This window comes from Mus caroli, chromosome 9 (genome assembly GCF_900094665.2).
Source record: "Mus caroli chromosome 9, CAROLI_EIJ_v1.1, whole genome shotgun sequence".
In the NCBI taxonomy this organism is placed as follows: Eukaryota; Metazoa; Chordata; class Mammalia; order Rodentia; family Muridae; genus Mus; species Mus caroli.
In genome coordinates, this window is record NC_034578.1 from 117,898,714 (window position 1) to 117,922,820 (window position 24,107).

Consider the following 24,107-nt stretch of genomic DNA (forward strand, 5'->3'; position numbering starts at 1 on the left):
CATTACTGTGGTGCACCTGTCCTGTGACTGGGAACCCTCAGAGGTCAGCCATGGGGTTTTCTGCTTGCAACATTGTAGCAGGCGCTCAAGAATCAAAGCATTTGATCAGCCATGGGGTTTCCTGCTTGCAAAATTGTGGCAGACACTCAAGAATCAAAGCATTTGACGTTTGGGATTTTTGGGTTATTGATGCTCAACCTGTATGTTCTTTGTGGTAGGACATGTCACATTCATCTAACAAAGCAGCAATAGTAGCTTGGTAGTTGGAATGAGAAATGCACACACACACACACACACCCCATAGGCTGATGTGTTTGAACTCTTGGTGTCTGGTTGATGGTGCGGCTTGGGAAGGTTGTGGAACCTTTAAGGGGTAGAGCTTTGCTGGAAGAATTATGTAGTATGTCACTGGGGGCAAGAAAATTCATACCTGGCCACACTTTCCGTTAACTCTCTGCTCTCTTTTCTGGTTAAAGACATGATACCTCAGCTTACTGCTCCAGTCACCTGCTGCCATGCGTCCTCTGACACTTATGGACTCCTCCTGGAACTTCAAGTCAAAATAAATGATAAGTTGATTTTGGTCATGGTGCTTTATCACAGCAACAGAAATGTAACTAATACAAGTAGCTTCCGCGCTGGGGCCTAAGACCTCCCCCAACATAGGTCTCTGGCCTGGCTTACCAGTTTGCCATCTGTGTGGGGAGCAGGATTTCCACCTATCTGGAAAGGAATTGGTTGCACCTATTCTGGTTGTACTACTATTACAAAAGTGAGCACTTCTTGCAGGCATGTTGGAAGCGCAGTTTGCAGGGTCAATAACTGATCAGGACAACTGGCAATAATTCTCCCCAACATCCTGACAGCACCTTCTGCTTCTGATAGCCACTCTACTGGAAGGAGTTTAAGCACAGTCTCAGGCTGGTTTCCCCATGTACTGCAACCAAAGTGTCCTCAGCAATAGAGATAGACGTACAGTCTAGTTTGGGCAAACAACTGATGGCAGTAGCAATAGCCTTTATGATCTGTTGGGTATCAGGGATCTTCCTGGCTAGCAATTCCTAGTTTGCACACCCTGCAAACTGGAATTTGTACTCAATAATCCTGTGATGCCTAGAAGCACCTTTTCCTACCCACATGGGTTGTCTTCTGCATATTTACATTTATTATCATGTCTTTTACATGTATTATCTGTATTTGTGCATGTGGGTGCATGCACGCCATGACTTATATGTAGAGGTCAGAGGAAAAACTTTGACGCCTTTGATTCTCTTCCTCCACCATTTGGTGTCAGGGGGTCACACTCATTGTAAGGCTTGAAGCAGGTACCTTTGTCCACTGGCTGATCCATCTTGCTGACTCTTCTCTTATAGGAAAGAAATGCATGTGGTATTTTCTGGGGGAATAATTGCAAACTTCTGGTACAAGCCTACTTTTCACCTGTACCTTTCTGCCATTCACTCGTCTTTCACACCTCTGGTGAACTGCTGCTCTAGAGCCTTCTAGAAGCCCACTAGCACAGCGCCTGGCTCTTTGTCAGTTTTTTTTTTTTTAACCTAAGAATTTCATCTGAAAACAAATCTTGCCACTATTGTTTTCAAGTGACCCAAAAGAATTCATCATGTTTCCTCCTCTTTGATCCCTCCCTAATTGCTTTATGAACCTGGCTTGCATGCCAGCTTCAATCGTTCAGACTCACCAGAGCCTCTCGTATTTTGTAAAGATCATGTACCACCATGGGGCTCAGCAAAGCCACTAAATCTCAGAACTAAATCTGAAGTCTCTGATAAATTCTTTCTTTTCCTTGGAGCATAGTCTTCCCAGGACTAGCAAACTGAGATCAGACAGCACCTCTCTCATGCTCAGGTCACCTGGCAGCACTTGTCCCTTGTCTTCTGGTCCCTGATGTGCATGAGTCACTCGTCCTCGTGGTTCCTGTGAGCTACAAGGGACCGATTTCTCTTCTCCTGCCTCAGGTTGCTCAGTCTGTGTTCCACGGGAGGGTGAGCAATGACATCCTTGGTTTCTCTGTTGCCGTGACACTCAGGCATCCCATCCATCCTGTGTCCTGTGGGCTGTGAGGGCTCCTTAATTTCTTGTTTGAAAATCTTTCCTAATTCAAGAAGTTCAGAGGCAGAATATCCCCTCATGGGTTTCTGTCTTAAGGCCCCATCTGTGTACTGACTCGTGTGTTTCCCTCTTCTCTGTGGTAAAGGTTGCACCAGCAAAGTATCTCCTCACTTCCAGTCTCTCTTTCCTTCCTCTCCATCCAAGTCTTCCCAATGGTTTCATGTGTTCAGATGCTAGCTAGGAAGGGCTCTTTAGTCCAGAGATAGTGTATGCCTGTTTACCCCTAATGCAGGCAAGTTCTCTCTGGGCAGACAGCTGAACCTCAGTTGTATGTCTCATCACCTACAGCAAAGGTCATGCAACTGTTGTTGCAGCCTGCTTATGACCCCATGCCTTCTACTGTCAGTGATTGTAACACTTTCCCTACTCATCAGCCATTTGGGGACATTCACATGGCAGATCTCTTTCATCTAGGAGGCATGCCACTCCATTTCAAGTAGAAGACTTTCTTGGGGTTCCCCCTAAGCACACTTGACCCTCAGACATCTTACCCTTGAATGCTTGCCTTACAACCATAGGAGGGAATGAATAACTACAACCGCAGAAAGGAAGCACACATTCCCAACCACACAAGGAAAGTAACCATATTGGAATTGCCCACAAACACTCCACCTTCAGACAGATCAGCCCCTTCCACATTACTAGATAATCACCCACAGTAGGGAATCACTTACACTCTTTTACTGTGTATATAACCTTGATGGTACACAGGAAGAAAGAAAGAAAGGAAGAAAGAAAGAAAGAAAGAAAGAAAGAAAGAAAGAAAGAAAGAAAGAAAGAAAGAAAGGAAGGAAGGAAGAAAGCACCTTGTCTTGTAACTTTGTTGTGAGTACCCAGGAGAAAATGTTACAATTCAGAGAAATTAACCAATGTATGGAACACTCTTCATTCAACAGCAGTGGTGTGTGTGTGGAGGGGGGTGGTTGTGTACCTGCAAGTGCACACACACTCCTGCATATGTCTATTTCACTCAAGAGCCAAAAGAACCTATCTTGCCTCATAGGAAAACCCTCTAGAAACTTATAGAAAAACCCCTGGAAACTTACTATATTTGAATTTTAACTGTATTCTTTGACTATAGTAGAATCAAACTAGAAATCAATAACAAAGGTGACAGGAAAAAAAATCTTCAAACACTGGAAATTTAGACAACACATTTATAAATAAACTATAGGTCAAAGAGGATATCTGAGAGGAAATTTAATGTATTAGAGTTGAACTGTAATGAAAATACCTATCAAAACTATCAAGACACAGTTAAAGCCATGCCAGAAGGGAAATTTACAGCACTGGATGATTACAGCAGAAGGGAAAAATTGCAAGCCAATAACGCAGGTTCCTCCTTCAAGAAGCTAGAAAAGTACAGCCAAGTGAACCCAAAGCAAGATACAGAGGAGGAAATACAGAGAAAAATAATACCATTTAAAGTAAGAGACTTAGAAAATGTCTCAGTGGGCAAAGCACTTGCTTTCAAGCATGAGGACCCTAAAGATTCCATCTTCAGAATTCACATAATGTGCTGAGCATGACGGTACACAGTGTTAAGCCCAGCTCTGGTAGACTAGGCATGAAGAAACATGCTGTAATCCCAGCTCTGGGACAGTAAAGACAGCAGCACTCTGGAGCTCACTGGCTAAACAGACTACTTGGTCACTGAAGTATCCTGTCTCAAAGGATGTAGATAGCATTCTGAAAGATGACATCTGACATTGTTCTATGACCTCCACATGCACAAACATACATGTGCACATGCACCCACCCCCACACAAGTGCACAGACATTCATAAGAAGGCTAAGTTGGAACTAACACAACAGAAAAGTGTGAAATGAAAAGCTCGTTCTTTAGTGAAATCAATGAGACCGATACTTAGTTTTGTTAGCAAAACTAACAAAAACTAAGATGAGAAACATAAGCCATCAATATCAGAAATGAGCCTAGTGACATCGTTGCCTTCCTGCTACCAATAACACACAAGCATCAACACACAAGCATTAACACAAACATTAGCACACAAGCATTAGTTATTAACTCACAAACACTAACACACAAGTGTTAACACACAAGCATTAGCACACAAGCAATGCTACTCTGAACTACACACTCCATTCATTAAAAGAAATTGCAATTTCCATTTTTAAGAATTTATTTTTATTATTTTAAATTATATGTCTGTGATTGGGTATACCCATGAGAGTCCAAGTGCCCAAGGAGGCCAGAGCATTGGATGCCCTAGAACTGGAGTTACAGGGGATTGCCAGCCTTCCCATGGGTACTGGAAACTGAATCCTGGTCCTCTGAAAGAGCAACAAGTGTTCTTAACTTCTGAACCATCTCTCCAGCACCAGAAGAAACTCTAAAATTTAGAAAGTAATTTAATTTTCTTCAAACTAAAAACTAACATTCAACCAACATTAAATGTATCATCTACTCCTTATAAACATTAAGCGAAATTAAATTTGCAACCTAAAAGCTTATTTTAAAAATGTCCACGGCCAAATGATTTTAGAAGAGAATTCTACCAAAATGTAAAGAATTAACAATATGTTTACATAATGTACTCCATAAAACATAAAAAAAATAGAATACTTCCCAGTTAACTTCATGAGGCGCTAATCATAAAACTAGACTGTAAACAAAGGAAAAAGTAGTAACGTTCCTGTCAGCATCTTTCATGAACTTTGATGTGAACATCCACAATTTAATCTAAATATGTGTAAATTATCATTAATCTATGTTTGCCCATTGGGATATATACACAGGTGAATTACTTTGATTCTATATCTGAGAACCAATAGATAATAACAATGTGCCATATGGTAAAATTGAAAAGATCAAAAACATCCATAAGCCCTGTATCTAGAATTCTTCATGGTGAATGATTTTTCCCCAGAAGATCGGGAATGAGGTAGGTTGTTTATGTCAGCATTGTTGCCCAACAAAGAGCTTGCAGCCACTGAAATAAGAGAAGTTGGGAAAACATGGAGATATAAAGGAAGAAATCAAATGTGCCTTGTTTTCAGAGACAGCATGATTGCCTCTGTAGGAGACTCCTACATATGATAAGTAAGGTCTGAATGGTCACAATGATCAAATTCTATTTGTAAGTTTTTAAAGATAAATTTTTTAAAGTGTGTATCTGTGTGGGGTCTATGCACCTGTTTACAATACCAACAAGGTCAGAGGAGCGTGTGAGATCCCCTGAAGCTGGGGTCACAGGTACTTCTGGGCTGCTGGTCGTGGGTGCTATACTGAACTCCAGTCCTCTGGATGAGCAAGAGTGCTTTTAACAGCTGAGCCCTTTCTCCAGCCCAAACATGGAAATTTTAATTGTGTTTCTATACATCTAACAATGATCATATGGAAACCAAAATTTTAAATGAGATAACATTTACAGACACTTCCATAAAGAAAAGAGAAGAAAAGAAAAGGTAGAAAAAGAAAAATCCTTAGGTATAAATCTAAGCCAATCCTAAAATGACTAAAAATAAATGAAGGCATACATAACAAGAGATACACTATACTCAAAAAGAAGCAATGTTAAAAAAGAAAAAATCTTTCCCCCAAATCAATCTATAGTTGATGCAATTTCTAACAAAATTCTAATGTGTGTGTGTGTGTGTGTGTGTGTGTGTGTGTGTGTGTGTGAAAGCTTTCTCTGTAGTGTATGTGGAATGGCTAGAGCAATCCTTAAGAAAAGAAGAATTAAGTGAGAAGAATACTTTACCTGGTACAGAAGCTGACAACTTAGCCGTAAGACAGCACAGCACTGGTGAAGGTTAGGTAGACACATAGGCTGATGGAGCAGGATGCAGACCACGAGGCAGACCCACATAAATCGACCACCTGGGTTTCATTGTTACTGTAACAACGACACACACACACACATAAATAAATAAATAAACAAATATACTCTTAAAATTGGGGGTAATTGTCAACACAGGGTTGGACGAGTTCTCTGGCTTAATACCAAAATGGAAGATTGGTAAACTGCATCTGTCTCATCTAGTCTGGAAATTTCTGTTCTGCAAATTCCTGAAAAGAGGCTCGACAGACAAGCCTGGGACTCAGGCAAAACATGTGCGAACTTCTTACAGAGGACCTATTCTAGACTGCACAAAGAACTCTTCTTGCATGACATGACCGAGGCACTGGGTTCAGGCCTAAATGCTGAAACCGAACAAATGAACAGACAAACCAGACATTCTAAATGGGATGTGGGCAAAAGACGTGAGCAGATATTTTATTTTTAAAAAAGTGTACAGCAAAACTAAATCATTGTTTAAAAAAGCATGTTCACTGTCATTAGCACTCAGGGAAATGTGTGTTTTCTTGAGTGATTACTACATCTGTCAGAACAGCTAAAGCACCAAATACTGACCATACTAAGTGCTGGTAAGTGGCACCACAAACTACCACTGTGCATGTCGAGCAGTGCGGGTGTTCAATAAGACATCCACAGTGTCTTATATGAATACACAGCCCTGCAATTACTTTCCTGGGTGTCTATTCCCAAGAAATGTTATGTTCCCACATAAACCTGCACAGCGGTGTTTATAAAATTATCCATAAACAAAATAGAGAAACAGCCCTTGAAGGGTGTGCTTCCCCGTGTGACAGTTAAACGCTGACCCCTGGATGACCCTGAATGACCCCGGAGACCCTCAGGCCATGAAAGCAATCCATTGACCAACTATTGACTGTGGTAAGTAGGATGGAATTCCAGGAAATAACATTGAGTTGTTTTTCTTTTCTTTTCTCCAATGAAAGGACAAAGAAAAAGACTACATGACTATGTAATTCCATTTATTCAACAATCTTAAAATGACAAAACTTGGAGTGAGGGGTGTTCTCTGGGGTTGCTTGTCAGAGAGAAAGGGAGGCTTTGCTGTGTCAGCAGTGGTGGTACCTACCTAAAATTGCATGCGTGAATAAAAGAAGTACAGGTGTAATTACAGATGGGGGACGGGGTGCATCAGTGCTCAACTGATATCCAGTGATAGGGTATTGTTTGTACTTTCAACCATTGTTAGTTAGGGGCCTAAACTCAGTTAATAGAGTTCTTACCAACCACCAAGAAGCCCTGGGCTCAATCCTCAACACCATGCACACAGGCCTGGTAGCAAGCCTGTAATCCCAGCTCTCAGGTGCAGGTGCGGGGGGAGGGGGCGGGGGGGGTTGCGGGGAGGGGCAGAAGTTCAAGGACATCCTAGACTACCTGTTAAGTTCGAGGTCAACCTGGGCAATGAGATCCTGTTTCAGAAAGAAAACAGCATTTAAAAAAAAAAAAAATCGCGTGCGTGAGGTGAGTTCTCTCTTAGAACTGCATGTGAATCTATGATTCTCTCAAAATCCTCCGGTCTGATTTCCTAACGGTATGAATGCTACTGGACTGTGTGTAGTTTTACATGCCTTGAAACATACAAAGACAAGGGACAGGTGATTGTTTCTTAAATTTGGGGACACTACCTCTCTCTTAAGTGCCACCCCCTCACGTTGCTGTCAGCGACTGCGGGAGTGTTGGATCTGGGAGTGGGTGAGGAGAATTCAGGGCCTGGCCTCGCTGTGATCAGGTGTGTGTAGAGGTGGGCGTTAATGTGAGCGAGAGGCAAAGCCCAGAAAGAATGCGACAAGGCAAAGCATGCCGCCCTGTCAAAAAAGGAACCATGCAGAATGCTAGTTGGAGAAGGGTTTCGAGGAGGGTGCTGGAGCCTCGGGGACGCCCTCCCGTGCACCTTTCAGGAGGTGATGGGCGGCGAACGAACCTCCCCGGAGCAGTAACCGAACCCCGCCACGCACGGAACCAGGTGAGTGCTGGACCCAGAGCGGAGGTGAGGCCTCCCGGCAACCGCCGCAAGCGTACTGAGCAGCGTGGTTCGCAGAGGCGGCGCCGGGTCTCGGAAGCTGCGGCGGAGACGCCAAGGAGGCTGAGAGTGCGGAGAGGGTGGGGCGTTGCGGAGATCCCGCCGGCGCCAGCGGAGGAGCAGCGGCTGGCTGAGGGAGCGCTCACCCAGGCACGTGGGTGTGGAGCCACCGGCGCCGCCCGGCCTGCACTCTGCAGCACCGCAGCGCGGGTGCAGGCGCGGGAGCAACCGCGCTGGGGAGGGCTGGGATGCGCCACATCCTGGCCGGACGCCTGGAGGCGCTCTCCACGCGCGTCCTTTCCCCGCTGCCCGGGCCTCCTAGAATCTCCCGAGTGGGAAACCGGAAAGCTGGAGGCTTTGTCCAAGGGTGGTTGGGGACACTGGAGCTTCCAAACCTTTCGCCCATACCCCTGACTAGGGATGACGGGGCGGAGACATATGGACATTGACCTGCCTACGGAGCACATTAGGGGTTTGCGGGAACTCTACCCACAACTGAACCCGGGACCTTGGAGGAGTAGTCAGGTTCCACGTAGGTGAACCCCGAGCCGGGGCAGCAGCGAATCGCCGTCGTGGGTGCTCCGCAACGGCTGCGCCCAGCTCTGGGCAGCCTCGCGTGCCTAGTGGGGGTGCAGCAGAGTGCGCTGGGGACGAAGATGGTGGGCGGGGCGCGAGGTGAACAGCCAACGGGGGGGGGGGGTGGAATGGCAGAAAGCATGAGAAGGTAGCGGTCCCACTGTTGCAGCAACCCTGCGGTAGGCGGGAAGGAGACGACAGGATCAATGCGGTGCCTGCCAGGCGCACAGCGGACCGGGCAGGCAGGCCTTGGTCCGCTCTAGTAATGAGCAGAGGGGAGACTGCCGACTCAGAATCTTACTGGTGCTGGCCAGTGTGCAGGGATTTAGCCACAGGAACTTGGAGGAAGGAAAGAGAGGGGGGCCGTGCCTGGGCTATAGAAGGGGATGATGACACTTAGCGCAGCTCTCGAGGACATGCCTGCAGACAGGGAGCCTCCGAAATCCTTTTTACCCCGGGACCCCAAACCTACCATTTGTCCCATTCCACCACGCCCTCTTCGTAGCTTTTCAAGATTGACCCGTCGATACTTCCAGATCCCTTTTAGATTGAAAATCAGGTCAGATTCTGCACTTTATCAACATGCCCCACCCCTGTCGCCATTAAGCAGCTTCTCACAACCCTAAGGTGTGGTCACTCCGAAGGCACAGTTCCACAAACCTCTGACCGCGCCGCAGAAGGACGCTGAAAGCAAATGCTCTGCAGCTACTTGTCCTGTTCAATATCATCCCCATTCATCCCGGCTGTTGTGTGTTTTCTCAACAGGGCGTGACCCTGTAGACAAGCAAGGGTCGAAGTCAGGGACCTACCCCAACTCAGACACTGTCGCGAACACTCCCACCCTACACTACAAGGCGTGTCAGTCTCCGCATCAGCCACTCTGGGCTGCCACTCTCAATGGTACTCAAGGGCCGGACACGTGAAAGTCCAGGATCTGATACCACACATCTCCAGCTGTGCCGGACCCAACGTGTGTGTGTGTGTGTGTGTGTGTGTGTGTGTGTGTGTGTGTGTGTTGCATTTAACTCCACCATCATTCCCAGACATGCAACATAAAGCATTGAAGGGAGAGGGAGGCAAAAACAAAAACAAAAAAAAAAAAATAGGATCTACAGTTTCAAGTTCAAAATCACAACCTTGAGACTCTGAAGGAGTGTTCACCTCCTTCCTGTCTAGGCTACCGGATATCATATCTTTGAATACACGCCAGACCCTCAGAAATTATCTCTTCAGGCGATGCCACAAGTGAGCAGTATTCTCTCAGCTTCCCAGATCCTTACTAAAAAGGTGTGTGTGTGTGTAGTGGATCATTTTCCCCCTTTTATATATAGTGTAGTTTTGAGAAGGGCAGCGAGGCATCCGCTTGGAAAATAAGATACTTCTTAATTTGACAGGCCCCTCTCTCCCATGGTAGCTTTTCGGAGTCCTCCAAAGTTCTGTGTAGCGTTGGTGCCCGAAGTTTTGCATGCAGTTAAGCTTCCTACTAAGCAAACCTGCTGGACATTTGTCCTGTGCCCAGGGAAGCACGCAAGTGTCATGAAGGGGTTGGGGAAAGACCCTCTGGGTTAAGGGAGGCGTTGCTTCGCGGGTAGAGGCTGAGAGGGAAGTTAGAGTGCAATGGGACCATTAAGTCCCGCCTTTCTTCCCCCATCTGTGCTTTGGACTATGTGGTTTCTGCCTTGGCCAAAAACCGCATCCACGTCCAAATACAGTACAAAACTCTCTTGGACAGAGTTAGAAAGAAGCCAGTGTAGAGAGAGACAGTTTGCTTCTAATAATCTTATAAGAATGCCCACAGTATGGCCCAAGTGGCGAGCAGATTCACGGTCCCCATGTGCTGCTGGGGTTGTCGCAGACGCGTCCACGGGCGTCGCAGCGGACGTGACACCGCATTTTCTCCGAATTCCTGCCATCTAGGATGGTGCAACCAGGGGAGGGGGTCATGGGGAAGCAGAGTGCGAGGCTGCGGAATCTGTTCTCTGCAGAGAACTGGAGCGAGCATGGAACAGCGCAACTCCGAGGGCGTTCACATTCGAGAGAAAAGCAACGCCCGGTCGTGGGTGGTTAATAGCTGGCTTCCCACAACCACGAGGCACGTCCCTGGCGGCGTCACTACCTTATGTTTTAATTTGACCTTTATTGGATCTTTGCTCCCCTAGGCTGAGGACTGGACTTGCACTCAGAAGACCACTGCCCTCTCTGGGGAGGGTGGGCCTTCTACTGCGGTTCCCTTCTCCTGAGCCGGTTCGAGTTCAGAACCTTGTAGACCTTGGAGTTATCAGGCATTCCCGGGCGTGGTCTAGTCGTGGGTTGCGGGGTTTTCTAGCCTTGGAACTGGGCGGTGTCTGCAATGCATCGCATCGCCTTAAGCTGTTCTCGGGTACTCACTCTCGCCGGTGCGCAGAAAGAGACAGAGAGGGGAGGGGTCACGCTTGACTATGAAGTGCCGGTGGGGTCTATTCAGAGTGTCTGTGTGTGTGTGTGTGTGTGTGTGTGTGTGTGTGTGTGTGTGTGTGTGTGTGTGCTGCAGCCGAGGAGGGAGGGTTCTACTGCCAAGGGCAAGGCGGAGGACTGTGAAGGCCGGCTGGTAGTGTGAATGCCTTCCCAGGTTCAGCTGCGGTGATCACCCGGCACTGCAGCTAAAGGAGCTGGTTGCACCTTGCGTGCTCCCCCGCCTTCCCTGTGTTCCCCGGCTTTTCCAGGAGGAAAGATGGGGTGCCCATAGCGGGTGGGGCGCGCCGGCTGCCCAGTAGGGCGGTCACGTGTCCCCCTCCCCCTCCTACTGCAGCGGGAGTTCCAATCAGAGCGCGCCAGGGGGCTCCTCCCGGGCAGGAACCACCCGGCTCCGCGGCGCGGGGTGGGCCGCCATCACCTGACCGCCCGCCCCCGCCCCCCGCGAGTAAGGGGCGGTGGTAGCGTCTGCTCGGTTACAAATGGCCCCTCCCGCCCCGCTCGCCCGCTCGCTCGAGCTCGGCGCGGACCCGCCCGGGAGCGCTCCTCGCAGCAGCTGCCGGGGTCCCACCGCCCTACCGGGCGCGGGCGATCAGACTACCTCGGAGGGCGCGCTCAGACACCCAGACGTCCGGCCACCTCAGTGGGTACACTCGGCACCCTGTGATCCGACCACCCGCGGAGGCGCGCTAGCCCTCTGGGTGGGCGTGCTGGGCTTCTCTGCGGCGGAAGTCTGGACCACAGATTGTGACTTCTTTTCTAGCAGTAGGTGAGTGCCCAGCGGGAGCGCAGGCATGGGATGCCCTCCTACTGTGTGGGAACCCCGGGATCCTCTAGGGCACCGGAGGTTTGATGTAATGACTAAGTCAAGCTTGCAGAACAAGTCCGAAGTCACTTGCCTTCTGGGCCTCTTTTTCGAGTTTCCCCAGTCCCTGGTTTGGGAAAGCGCTTTGATTTGAGGAATTCTTGTCTTGAGATACTTGACAAAGGTTGAAAAGACACTCAGATAGGAGCTGGTAGCTCTAGCTAGCTGGCGCAGGCTGGGTACACCCGGCGTGTTTGAATGTGGGGGGCGGGGGCCCTTTTGAGAATCAGCCCTGGGTAGGGCTAGGGCGAAGCCTCTGTGTCGGTCCGGTCACTCTGTCCCCCAAAGCCACTTGAAATGCCAAGGAGAGAAGAACCAGTGGCTGTAGATGTTGCAAACCAGCTAACCCCCTCCGTTTCTGATCTACCCCTGTGCTGCAGGTTATTCTGCCAAGGATGTGTGAGACTTGGAAGCGCCTAGGAAACACCATTTTTACTTTATGACTTTTTGGCAGAAAATATGCGTTAAAGTGTTGAATTACGAGGAAAGATGGAGAAAATAACTTAATTCGCGTTTTTGTAAAGTTTTTGTTTTAAATGCAAGGCAGTAGAGATGTAGGTATTTGAATCATATTTTGCGACTATACCCTTGGTTTTATGGACCATATATTCCTTATAACCTTTCAAACAAAACCCTAGGAAAAAATAGAAATAAATAGATAAATAAATAAAAACCAAGGTGTGTGTGTGTGTGTGTGTGTGTGTGTCTGAGTGTGTGTGAGAGAGAGAACAGGACTTCTGGGGAACAGAAGACAACCTCCTTTGATGAGTACAGTGATGGCCAATTTAATTTGTCATGTGCCACTGAAGGGGATGTCAAGCTGATAACATGCAGACTGGAGAGAAAATGAAGTAGGAGTTGCCCCTAGAGGAAGAAATAAGCCCTGATCCAATTACGCTGGGGAGAGAGCTGAAGGCTAGCCCTTCTGCACTGGAGCTGAGTCTTCTTGGTGGAGGTTTAAGGGTGCAGTTTGGGATACAAGCTCTGAATTCAGACACCCAGCAGCATAAAGTGTGTGTGTGTGTGTGTGTGTGTGTGTGTGTGTGTGTGTGTGNACCAACAGTACTCTATTTATTCTATTGATGTTACTACATAAAAGTAACATATAGGTAACCACTATATATATATATATATATATATATATATATATTTGGATTCCAAAGTTTTCACATGACCAACAGTACTCTATTTATTCTATTGATGTTACTACATAAAAGTAACATATACTTAACCACTATATATATATATATATATATATATATATATATATATATATATATTCATTCTTATCAGTCTCCTCCCTAGGAGATTTTCCTTGGGCTTTTATATTCACCCCCTTCATTTTGATAACCACCATCTGCACTGGTGCACACATCTCATTTGGCTTGACACAAAGGTTTTCATCTCCCTTGTAACATTAGAAACAGTGACAGTCTTAACCACCCCATTATGTTCAAGGTATTTGTGGAGAATATTGGAAAACCAGAATGTGAACAATTCAGTTTTCTGAACAGCAGAGAATCTCTTTGCCATTACACTGCAAGACCAGGGAGCCCCACCCTTCTTCTGAGTGTCTGCATGACACCAGGGAAGGAACCCTGCAATTGCAGCAGTGCAGGGCGAGGCAGCATCGGGCTCTGCGATGCCTGTGCTCATGTGCACTAATGTTGGAGGGGGCTTCGACTCCTGTGCAGCCTTCAAAACCTAATATTACTCCACTTCACCTGTCAGCTTCGCAAACCAGTATTTGTAATAACTCTGAGAGGCTGATTTTGTTGGAGAAGACACAGAGTGAAAACTGCTTCTAAACTTTACAGTCTGGGAGGCTGAAAGACACGGCGAGAACAAATATCAAAGGCTTTGGATCTCCTGATAAGATTTCTTAATAAAAATAAGGGTTTGGGTGTTTAGTGTCTTTTGGTTTGTTTGGTTTTTGGTTTTTGGTTTGTTTTTTTTTTTTTTTGATGAGGTTTTCAGGTAATATACAGAATAAACCAGCATGTGTGATAGTTAAGCATCTGGTATCTTCATGAGAACAGGAAGAAGAAATAAATGGATGCACTAGCCCTTTACTGCAAGCTCCACCAAGAAGAACTGAGTCAGGACATGCCACATCTGATTAGAGGAAGCCACCTCTGCAAAGACAAGATTTCAAATCTATAGGAAAGAAAGTATTATAAGCCCTTTGAAGAAAGAGGCGCTCTGAATTCATAATTCCTAATTCTCACTGCTACCGTCTGTGTATCATCCGCACAGACAGCAGGGCTGACCAAGAAGAAGAGAAATTTAAATCATTTTTACTTTCTTTAAAAAAAAAATTTTTTTTCTCTAGAAAGATGCCCATTTGGCTACCTACCATCCATTCTTAAAGTAGATATGTTATTTAAAAGGAAGAAAAAGACATTTCTCACCTGACAGCTAGAATGAGATAGCACATTTCCAGATCTGGCTGGACCTGTTAGCACTTACCTCAGCCATTATTGCGAGTGAAAATTGCATGTTTCTTTTTAAAGCGATAATTCAAGTTCAAAGCTCCTTCTGTCCCCCCAACACACACCTTTCCCCTTACATTATCTTCCCCTCTTTTAAATCTACAAAACACAACTACAAATCCCAGCACCTTGAAGGGTTTGAGTCCCTGGAACAAGCAATCAGGTAAATTGCCTGTGATTGCAGGTCATTCTAAAACTCAAATCGATTTCAGTAGCTTCAGGACTCACATGGGCAGATCCTGGCTCTAGCACTCAGCTTCAGGATTCACAAGGGCAGATCCTGGCTCTAGTGCTCAGCTTGGATGCTAGTGTCTGGGCAGCCATGCTTCAGAGAGTCTTTTCCTAAGACATCAGCAATTATCTGAGGAAGCTGGCACTGTCTACTTGCTTGCTGTTGATTTCACTGTAAGAAGGTTCCAGAATATTACTGCCTTGCGTTCCCACAGTAGATATATAAACTGCATTGTGTGAGGAACATTCCAGAACATCTCAATGAAGCCAGCGACCTGGCTGGATTAACACCTGCCCTGCTAAAACATGCCAGCAAATATCTCTCTCTCTCTCTCTCTCTCTCTCTCAACCCCAAGAGAGATGTTGCTAATGAACACATCTTTTTCAGGACATTGGAGGGAATTGAAGGACAAAGGGAGGGGGTGTCTGATATCTGACTTAGAGTGGGCCTCTGGAAATCTTTCTCATCTGCCCACATCACATCATACCTGAATTTATAAGTGGTTTGATGAAAACCCAATTTGCAAATCAGCCATTTCAGGGAATTTTAGATTTTTATGTATTTGAAATTTAATACATTTTTATTTTCTCTCTCTCTCTCTCTCTCTCTCTCTCTCTCTTGCATGTGTGAGTATGTGCATGCTCGAGTGCGTGTGCATGTGAGTGTGTGTGTGTGTGTGTGTGTGTGTGTGTGTAAGAGTGTGTCTGACAGTAAAAAGTAGCTTTACTTAAAAAATCTGAAAACTGGGTGTGGTGGCACATGCAGCACTCTTGAAAGACTAAAAAAGCAGAGCAAGGAGGATTCATGTTCAAGACCAGACCTTGTCTTCAAAACAAACAAACAAACAAACAAACAAACAAAACACAGATGCTGCAAGCCAGCACTCCCCACCCCAACATTTGGAATTGCAGCTCCTTTCATTTGAAATGACATTAAATCGTTGCACAGATATTTCTGCAGGATTCAAGAATGCGCCTTGCGTGCACATTCTGTCGAATGCACTCGCATCCCACACAGATGAATTTACTGCTCAGGGTTAGTTGATTTTCATTTTGAGGAGACTCTGGGGTTGTCAGAAGCATTTTTATTTGTGTCTTTCAGTAGATATTAGGTTCTAATTCCATTTAGCTGGGCTATCTCTGGACCATCAAGACCCTCCAACTTTTTTCAATGTCTCAATTTTTTTTTAGGGTGCTAATTTGAAAGCTTGGGGTCAAAATACTGTGGGTAGCTTTGCTCAGATGCAGTTCAGAACTCATCTGCTCGGGTCAGACTGCTTTGACTGTTCTCCGACATTCACAGATTTGCAGACAACCCTAATGCTGAATTGGTAATGCTAATGTTCTGGCTGTTTTGGTCTTGCAGGTGTTGACTGGTCCGACTGCCGCCCTTCTGCCCGAGAGTAGTTCAAACTGTAAGTTCAGCAAACTAAATAATTAAATATTGATAGTTTTAGAGATCTATACTGATTTTCCAGTCTGTCTACTCAAGATTCTGGCTTCCTAAGAGGGGAGCGAGGGTGGAGACCATCGCCTGGAGGGATGTGTGACATGGGGACATTTATTGACAACCCAGCAGTATGACTTTCTATGAACTGCTTAGGCCATTGCAGCCATTGGCCCGCTTCCTTCTGAGCTCTTTCTTGCTGCATTGTAATACTACATGAAGCTTCATTGTAGCTCTTGACTGACTTCCTTCTGAGCTCTTCTATGCTACATTGTAATGTGACATGAAGCTTTGGCATCTGGGTAATGCTGAATTGGTATTTCCCAGATGTCTTTCTTTCTGGATAGCCTTGTGTGCTCTCATATCTTGGTTCAAGCAGATGGCTCTTAATATGTAGATACCTCCAGATTCAGGAGCTGAATTCTTTGGGGTCAGATGAAATTCTGTGGTTAGTAATTTAACATATACACTAGCCAAAATGTCGGCTCTCAGCTGACGAAGGCTGTGCTTATAGAATACTATACTAGTAGCTTATAAAATGGAATGTATTAAAGTACCCAACAAAGAGGCTGCATAGGGCAAGACTTTACAGACTTCCTGGGGCTGGTTCTGCCTTCTCTATCTTATGGGGTGTCGAGTGCTTCCAAATGTGACTCTTTAAGCAAGGGGGATTATCTGTGCTCTGAAGGAATTGGTGCCGGGAGAGACACACTGCAGCTTCATAGACTTTGACATGTAACTTAAAATATTTTTTAAAAATTCTCAGGCACTTAATGCATTCTGCCAGTGGCTGGGCTCTGAAAAGCTGGTTTTTAATAGAAAAGACATTTCTCTTATCTTATCTTCTCTCTTGTTTTTCTACCATCCTGTGTCTGCCTCCTTGTCTAAACCACAAATTTCTATATCATTCACTTCACTTAGAAATACCACTTCCATTTTATTCCTCTGTAGCTTATTGCTAGAGCTGCTAATAGACTTTCAACACAAATAGTGTATTGATCACCGAAATCTCTTTCGAGCTTGACTGAATATACATAATGGGGTGTCAATCGGAGGAAAATCTCATAATAAATGGCAGGCGACTTATATTCATGAGAAAAATGTCTTGGGCAGCACACAAAATATCATGCCTACTGTAGCATGACAGGCTCGCCTCACCGGTCCCGGCCGGTCTCTGCGCATTCATGGTGGGTGTTTAATAGGGAAGGCAGGGTTCGAATGCCATGCTCCTGAGTCTTTCCTTTGTTTGTGTGAGAGGCATTTTGTACACTCCACAGAGTATAAACATCTTCTAGAAGCACCGCCAGCAAGAAAGATCTTTTATACCTGAGGAATTCATAAATTGCAAACAAATCTGTTTAAGTTGATGTATATTTAAAATCAGCTACTGATTTATGCAGTCCATATTTTTAAATTTTTTACCATGTGTGTACCAGGGCATACACACACTGTATGCAAATATTTTCAATGCATGTATGGGAACACACAGTATATTTAGAGAGAAGCCTGTTTTACATAAATTATTTTTAAGAGAAACCCAACAGAGGAATAGCCATGCATTAGGAAAGCCACATTTTAATCTCTCCACCCCACCCCCCTTTAAGCTTGCTGTTGGATGGTATGTGAAGGAATTTTATTTTTATAATTTTATATGAAATTCTGCTTTTCCTACCAGAAGTCTTGAATTGTTTCTGCAAACCCATTACTGGAGAGGCTGAGGCAGGAGGGTAGCAGTGAGTTCAAGGACAGCCTAGGCTGCAGTGTGAAGCCTTGTGTCAAAAAGTTGAATTTCCAGCCTTGATGGCCAACACCTTTAATTCCAGCTCTTGGGAAGCAGAAGCAGGGGAGATCTTGATGAGTTCCAGGCCAGCCAGAGCTACTGAGCAAGTGAGACCTCATCCCAAACCAAAACAAAATGGCCAATCAATACAAAGGACAGGGATGGCTGGGTCCCAGGATCTTGCTATCCAGCAAGCCTGGTCTTCTTGGCAGACTACAAGCCAAGGAAAGATTATGTCTCAAAAACCAGGGAAGATAGCTCCTGAGGACAACAGCTGGGATTAACCCTCAACCCTCACACTCCAAGGCACGCACGTGCACATGCACCTACATAAACACACACCTACACACACGCACAGTACTAATAATAATACATATTGCTCTTCCTGATAGAGCAGTCTTTGAGAAACTAAGTGTCCCCAGTGAGAAGGAACCTTCAGGGTGGTACCTTCAGTTGGATGATGGTAGGCATTTCTGGCAGGGTCTGGTTCCTTTATGCACTGACTTGGCAACTGTGGCTGCTGGTTGTCTATATAGAATCCTGCTACCGAGGGATCATGGGAGGTCCACAGCATTAGCTGGCACACTGCTCCGCCCCATGACAGACTAGAGTGTGGTGTTTTCTCAATCGATTGGGTGAGATACAGCCCAGTTATATCGGATATGCCACCTCTTCTCTAAGCAAATGGAGCCAATGACTTTTGACATTGCCAAAAATCAAATTTTGGTTTTTTTAAATATAATAATTCAGCATATGCATGCATGCATGCTCGGTGGTGAACATACCACAGTGTGCTGTGGAAGGCAAAAGATAGCTTGTGGAAATCAGTTCTCTCCTTCCACCATATGAGTTGCAGGGACCAAACTCAGGTAACCAGGCTTGGCTGCAAGTTCTGATATGCTATGGATGACGGGGGTGGGGAAGTCGTGCAAAAAAGAAATTGATGTTTAGAGAGATGGCTCAGTAGATAAGAGCACTGGCCACATGACCATGAGATGCCAGCACATATATAACAAGCTGAACATGGTCATATGTATACCTGTAACTTCCATACTTGGTGTGGGCAGAGACAGGAGGACCACTGAGGCTTGTGAGCTGCCAGCCTATCTCCAGGTTCAGTGGGAGAGCCTTCATAGAGGAGGACGCCCAGCACCCTTGTATAGATGTACACACATATGCACCCCACACTCGGTATCATCACCGTGTAAACAGATGTCTGTTTCTGCTTCTTAGAGCATTTAAGATGTTTTAACGTGTGACGTGGTGTGGTTTTTCATGGTCTCCACCTCAGGAGGCATTTATATTAGTTGGTGTGCCAATAAGGATAGGTACGGCTGCTGAGGTATAGACTTGACATTAAGCTCCAACCTTCCCTCCCCATAGCAAGAACTTGCACCGTTTCCCCTGCTGCTTTGAGGAAATGTTTTTTCCCTTGTTTTTATTGTTTTAAGTTTTTAGTTAGCAAATGGATGGGGTACAAAGTTTGCTGAGAAAATGGATTACCAGAAAGCTGGTATTTAGACGTTCAGGGATGTGCATTATGGGAAAGCTTCCCTTACTGTTAAATGATTACTATAAAATATGCCTGATGAATAATCTACATATATTATTATGCATGTCAGTAGCTTGGTTCCAATTAAGAACTGTATAGGGGGTGTGTGGCTTTTCAGAGTCAGTCAGCTGCATAGTTTATGCTTGGAGACTATGCTGGTGTGGTTTTATGAAAGGTAAGTTTAAACTCAGCTGTAAGAACAAGCCTCATGAATTTTAACCTGCAGAGAAGTACATATGCAAAAGTTGGAAGAAAACTGGGACTTCTTGGATGTCTGTGATGAAAGAGAAAATTAAATCCTAGAGAAAGGAAACTTGGAAAGAAAAAAAAAATATTCCCAAAGAATTTGAGTAGGAAATCTGCATTTGTAGACCTTGCTTGTCTTGGATGTTGGGTGGTTTACTGGTGTATCTCACTAAAATGGGCCAGAAAAGAATTAAATGTTTTTTTCCCATGGACTTGTTGGCATGGGTTGTAGCACTGGACCCCCGTGGTACATTACTCGCTGGATCCATTTCTCATTGAAAAACATTAACATATCTTTTGGCTACATACTATCCAGTTAGGTAATATAAATAAACACACTACTTAAATACATTATTTTCTTGCCAGTTTTAAACCTATACTTAGACTACAGTTTTAAACTTATACCTAGAACAAATTGGGTAGAATCAAAAACAGCTTCAATATACCCACCAAATTTTCGGTAATACTTTCGCATCATTTAAAAATATATTCAAGGACCAGGGAGACTGCTCAGTCAATAGAGTGATCTGAGTTAAATACCTAGAAGCCATGTTATAAAAGAGAAAGGGGAGCGGCCAGGTGTGATAATATATGCTTGTGATCCTAGCGTTAGCAGAGAGGAGAGCAGCCTGGGTGTTTCCTCACCAGCTATCCCAGCTGAATAAGTGAACTCCAGGCCTCAGGGATCCTGCCTCAGAAAAACAAGGTGGACAGTGACTGGGCAACAACCCCCGAGGGTGTACTCTGGCCTCACACGAATGTGTATGCACTCAGAATCATGCACACACATGCACGTGCATGAGAATGTTCATATACACAAGTGCACACACACACACAGTATTCAGCATCACCTAAAAAGCTGCAGAATGTACAGCTGTGTCACAAGCGTGACACCAACATCCCTGGAGTTTGCTGTTCAGTGGCACAGCAGCTAAGAAAGATCTAGTTCGTTGCGACTGCGTTTTTCAGCAGCCTAAAAGCAGCATGTTTAGAGGTACAGCAACTGGATAGAAAGGCTGCTGAAGCTAGTCCTCACGGCCATGTAAATGAGACCGAGGATAAGGTGGTAGATGAAGATGATAATTTGCTTTTAAAAACTTGCGAGGTTGGTTTTTAATTCCACTTTAATAAAACACACATTTGGGTAAAAAAAAAAAATTCAGTGCATGTAGTAATACAGTTATCGTCAGAGTAGTTGGGTGTAAATGACTTTTAATAATTTAGCTTTCTGTTTAGTAAATAGTTTATTTTAAGGTTGTATTGCTTGCGAGGGGAAAATTGAGAGGAATTTGCTTATGGTCTGCAACTGAGCATCTTGCAAGTTGGTCTTCCCAAGGAAATACTGAAACTGAAAAGCCTACGGCTTCCCTTCATGTTTCTCTCAAACTTCTAGATCACCATGGAAGCACGAATAATGTTACGTCCACAGAGATTTAGAACATCCTTATCAATAAGTGTGCACTAAATAAATATAGGACATACAGTGCGGAGTCATTAAGTACACTGATGCTTAAATGTATACATCATTTCATATGAGACAAAACCATTCCTGTTTAACCGAAGCCCAACGCTTAGACATGCATAAATGTTGTGTAAAATTAAAGACAACAGGCTTGTTGGTTTCCACTTAGTTTTGTGTGAGGCAGATACTATATTAAATTATTTTTCTGGGCGGCTGTGGAAATGTCTCAGTGGATAAGGCACTTGCAGAGCAAATGTGGGGACCTGAGTTCTGGTCCCCAGCACTGTGTGAAGCTGGACGTGGTTATCACACATCTACAATCACTGTGCTCTTACAGTAAGATGAGAGATGGAGACTGGGGAATTCCCAGACACTGGCATACCTGTGTGGAATGGAGCCCAGACACAGACCAGGTGGAAGGAGGTAGGATGAGCACCCAAAGTCACATAACAGGCACAGCACGGCCTGCGTGAGCCTACAGCTGCATGCACACCCAGTGTGAGCCTACAGCTGCATGCACATCCAGATTTTCTTGTTCCTACGGAGATCACCATCGCCTCCCAGAAACTGAGTGGTGATTTATTTGTTTGCTTGTTTTTGTTTGTTTGATGAGGATGAGGAAGCTTTAAGGAGCTAGATTCTTTTATTTTTTAAAGTAAAAAAAAATCTGCGAGTCCAACAAACTATACTTTTAGCTTGAGTTTCCTCTTTTGGCTTGCTGTGGCTTCAGCCCCTTTAGACCATGTTTTGGCCACAACTATGCAACAGTAACGATATGCAAACCCAGTGAAAGAGGAACTGGGTTTTGACTTATCTAAGTAGAGGGTGGCCTTGTCAATGAATCCTGTCCCCAGGGATATAAACATCCAGTGTCAGAGCCAATGCGATTCTCAGGCTAAGCAGCCATTCATGCTTCATGTCCTCCACCTCATTGACGGATGTCCCCTGTGCTCGGCATGGAACCCAGCCTTGTTCCTGCTCCACTAAGTTCCACCCCAGACCCAGTAGACATCTGAGACACCCTAGGTGCTCCCTAGATACCTGAGCTTTTCCACAAAGCTCTTCAAAACCATTTTTCCCTCTTTTTCTTACAAGATGAAAGCTTACAGAGTTCACTATAAGATTTTAAAATGTGAAACCTACCCAGGTCCACAAGATTGGGCTCCCGCATTTGGATACAATCCTTGGACATTGTTTGGGGGAAAGAACAGAAATGTAAGCCTCCATGAGGGTCATGAAGTGCTAGCTTCTGAAGATGCTCTCCACAAGGCTCCTCAGCCCATGTGTGCAGGGTTGGAATGCCTTAAAGCAGGCAAGCAGACAACCTCTAAAGCTAGAATTTAAATTGATAGCAAAATAGAAAACAAAACAGCACACGGGGAGGATTTATAGCGGTGACTGCTGATGTTTCTTGGGAGGTGTTACTAAACGCAAGGAACCCAGCCAAATGCCAGCATTGTCTTCTTTTCCTTTGTATACCCAACAGATACCACTGAAAGTGACCATGACGACAGAACCCTCTTAGCTCTACTAGCTCTGAACATGAGCTTATTTGGTTGTATACAGTGTCAGCATCTTAACTGTATCATGCTGTGGATCTCAGCGGTACTAGACATGTTCTCTATACATACAGCTGCTTGAAAGATGTCCAGAGTGCCTAAGAAATTGAATGTATCGCCTTAAAATTATTTTAAATGTCATATGCTTTCTACGTATTGGTTCATCCAGGTTTGATGACTGATGGGCAAATGTTGGCCCTGCACTAAAGTCCTTAATACTCTGGAAGTTGGTGGCTGGGTGGTACCAACCATGCCCCAAGCATGGTGATGGCACAGCACAGCCTGCAGCTCAGGCTTGGTCTAGGAGGACCGCGTCCTCTTAGGAATCAGCATAAGGTGCCACCGCAGCTCCAAGACTTGGTGTCCAGCTTGCCACCAATGCCAATGGAGTGTGACTTTTAAGTGCCCTTGAATAGGCGTTCTTGGCAGTGAGGGAGGCCTTTGTATTTCCCTTGGGTGTGGGTGTGGTCTCTGTTTTTCTCTCTCTCCGCATCCCCACCACCCCTATACATATAGTTAAGGCCCATGGCTCAAGGTGGCATGGCGTTTGCAATCCTGATTTCTGAGCCCTGGACTCTACATGGCCTCAGGCCTGTAACCACAGGTTGTAATCGCAGGCTGCTGAGATTTACCTTTTCCCTCTGTTCCACTGAGACTGAGCGAGGTGAGGAAGCCTGTCTCTCATTCATTCATATATAGACATAGACATAGACATAGGTATAGATATACACTATATAAAGGCTAGTGTATATCTATGGGTAGATATACACTAGGATGGCTAGTGTATATCTAGATATACACAGGATGGCTAGATCAAAGCTTGGTGGCTTTATCTCAGTCCTTCCTGGCTGAACCTGGAGAACCCCCATTTCAAGAATTACTGGTGCTTTGAGGGTGGCCTCAGATGTCTGAACCATGATTTCAAAGTCATCTACCTCCATCCCAGGAAAGTCCTCGGGAATCTTCTCTGGACAGGTCAGTGTATGGAGATTCACTCACTGGCCTGCTTTTGAGTGCTCTTGATGGAGGAGAGTGGGAGCTGGGTGCTGAGGGCTTCATCCTGCCAGCTGGGTAGGAGTCAGTCCTGGAAGAGGAGGAGGCAGAGGAGGTGAGCACAGCAGGTGGAGGAGGTGGGCAGTGTTAGAAGCTGAGAGGCACCTGTCAGTGCAAGCCTGAGGGACGTGAAAGGCAGCTCACCAAGTATTCAGGTGTGTCAAATGTAGGGTAGAGATGGAGGGAGGCAGCGTAGCCAGGAGTGCCAGCTTTGGGTCTCCCTCACTCTCATAGGCCCTTCAGTTCTGTCTTCAGGGTATCACAGCCCACATGGGCCTCCAGCTGCCGCAGCCTCTCTGGCTGGCTGGACCAGAACAGCTTTTCCTGATGTGATCGCTGCTACGTGTTGCTGCTGCTGTGTCCACAGTAGGTACCAGGCTGCTGAGGGTCGTTGCAAGGCT

At 45.4% G+C, this 24,107-nt stretch overlaps 1 long non-coding RNA gene across 1 annotated transcript in view; it reads left to right on the top strand.

Moving 5' to 3' along the window:
- Window positions 1-11,525: 11,525 nt before the first annotated feature.
- The window catches only part of LOC115031948, a 93,740-nt gene continuing 81,158 nt past the window's right edge, over window positions 11,526-24,107 (top strand). The window contains exons 1-2 of the long non-coding RNA XR_003837603.1: window positions 11,526-11,788; window positions 15,974-16,022. This is a non-coding gene — a long non-coding RNA (uncharacterized LOC115031948). The remainder of the gene's footprint in view (window positions 11,789-15,973; window positions 16,023-24,107) is intronic.